Below are 2,622 nucleotides of genomic sequence, written 5' to 3' on the forward strand. Positions count from 1 at the left end.
AGCTATTTTATTATTTTTTGTATTTTAAATATGTTTTCTATTTCAATTTTAATTTTATATTTTCGAATTTCAATTTAAAAAAATTTATAATTTTTGTTTTTTAATTTTGGAAATATTCCGAGGAAGTTTATCCTCGGAATATTCCGACGACATCTTCCTCGGAATATTCCGAGGAATTTCCGACGAACTTGTGGTCCTCGGAAATTCCGAGGAAATAGGGTTTCCTCGGAATTCCGTTGGAAATTTCCGAGGGATTTCCGAGGACAGATGAATTTCCGAAGAGTTATTTCCAAGGACTTTTTTCGTCGGTATGTCGTCGGAATAGCGGTATTTCGACGACATACCGACGATTTTTTCCCTCAGTATGCCGCTATTTTCTTGTAGTGATCTGCTGCCTCGTGTTACATTACATCATTCGTTGCACATTCAGATGCTGCTCAAGTTTCATGATCTCCGAGTCTACCTCTATTCTTTTAACACCACACAGTTCATCAAACAAAGGAATCAAGAAGAAAGCTCTAAAAATGTTCCCTGTCGTGAGTTACACACATGAGATGAACCTGTCTGGGATTGGTGAAGAGTGTGTTATCTGTCTGTCAGATTTTGTTTGCGGTGAAAAGCTTAGGCTGCTCCCTAAGTGCAACCACGGGTTCCATGTTCGTTGCATTGACAAGTGGCTTCAACAACATTTGACTTGTCCGAAATGCAGACACTGTCTGGTTGAGACATGCCAAAAGATCTTAGGCGACTCTAGTCAAGCTGATCAAGTGACAGAAACAGCATCAACAGGAAGCGTATTTGTCAGGATTTCTCCTCTAGAACCTGAAGGAAGAGTAAACACTTTTAGAGAAAGCAGCTAAAGGCTCATGAATTAATCCATCATAAATTCAGAACATGTGCTTAAATTAGATAGAAGATTTTAGATCTAAGTAAAAACATGTATATACGTTACCAAAAGAAAAAGAAAAAAAACAGATTACTTTCAATCTTTTATGTCTTATTTTGTTAAATACATTTCAGTTTTCAGTAGCATCTCGCTGAGTTCATCAAATTTCTCTTTGCAAAGTTATTTTTTTTTAACGGTGGAATGTAAATCATGCATTCTTATCAAAAGACACTACAGTTCATCTAACCGAATATTGATAAGTGCTAGTCGTATATAATTTTCTGTCACAGTCACCAAACAGAACAAATCGTTTCCTGGTTATGAATGCCAAGATATTGCGTGAAGAAGTAGTGTTTAGTCTACGCGATGAAATTACAGTCCAGAGCTGATCCTGTATATGCTTGATAGTGACAAATGCATGAATAAAATGCATCTATCCATTTTACATGCCCCACTTAATAGTTAATACACAACCTACAGGCCTCAAAACCAATCCACACGCATGAGTCATCCGGATACCACATGATTCTTCGTCATAATGGTAACGAAGTCAACTCTTTCATAGGAATGTAGACCAATCAAGACTGGATCTGAAATTTTGTGAGCTTGAAACATTTCTTAATAAGTTTAGTAAAAAAAAACATAATTGGAGGCCCTTTATATATAGGGAATTACACCGTTATAAAATAATAGAAAGATTAGAAAAAGAAATATATATATGGAATCATAAACCAATAAGGAAAAGGAAAACCAAAGGTGGCCGACTCTCTCTCTAATCGTCTCTCTCTCTCTAACGGTTTGGGCCGGTTATGGACCGGGCCGGTTATGGACCGGGCCGGTTAGATTTATAACACTCCCCCTTGGATGTCATAACCATACAGAGTTTGTAATACGCTTTAGATGTTGCCTCATTAAAACTTTACCAGGAAAACCCAATGAGACAAAACCATGGTGAAGGAAAAAGAGTACAATACGTATTACTCCCCCTGTTCTGTGCCTCACTGAAGGTCTTTTAGTTTACGCATCCCAATCTGATGCGTGAGCTTCCTAAACGTGCAAGTCGGAAGTGATTTGGTGAACAGGTCGGCTGAGTTGTTACTGGAACGCACTTGGACAACTTGGACCTCGCCGGCTTTCTGTAGCTCGTGCGTGAAGAAGAACTTAGGCAAGATGTGCTTTGTCCTGTCTCCTTTGATGTAACCATCCTTGAGCTGAGCAATGCATGCTGCATTGTCCTCATACATGATTGTTGGTGCGTCTCTCCCTTCGGACATCCCACAATCAACTTGGACATGGTTGGTCATGGACCGTAACCATACACACTCGCGGCTGGCTTCATGAATAGCCAAGATCTCCGAATGGTTTGATGAAGTGGCCGCGATTGTCTGCTTCATGGAACGCCATGATATGGTTGTTCCACCATGTGTAAAGACATAGCATGTCTGTGATTGAGCATTGTGTGGATCTGAGAGCTAACCTGCATCAGCAAAGCCAACTAAACCTTCTTTGTTTTAGTTAGTATAAAATAAACCCAAGTCTTTTGTTCCTTTGATACCACTCAAATTACCATAAGGAGTGAATTACTCACTCAAATAAGAGGTTCAGTTGCAGTACTTAGGGATCGAATCCACAAGAAGCTAGGGAACCTATTAAATCTAGTCAGGTTATTAATTCTAGGTGTTTGTTGTTTTATGGTTTAAAAGTAAATAGCAATCCTAATTGAGTAAGACTATTGC

General features: G+C 38.9%; 1 pseudogene; it reads left to right on the forward strand.

Annotated features, from left to right (window-relative positions):
• Positions 1-915, forward strand: part of LOC106319854 — a 3,416-nt pseudogene extending 2,501 nt beyond the window's left edge.
• The last annotated feature ends 1,707 nt before the right edge of the window (positions 916-2,622 follow it).

Source organism: Brassica oleracea, unplaced genomic scaffold (assembly GCF_000695525.1).
Source record: "Brassica oleracea var. oleracea cultivar TO1000 unplaced genomic scaffold, BOL UnpScaffold00641, whole genome shotgun sequence".
Lineage (NCBI taxonomy): Eukaryota > Viridiplantae > Streptophyta > Magnoliopsida > Brassicales > Brassicaceae > Brassica > Brassica oleracea.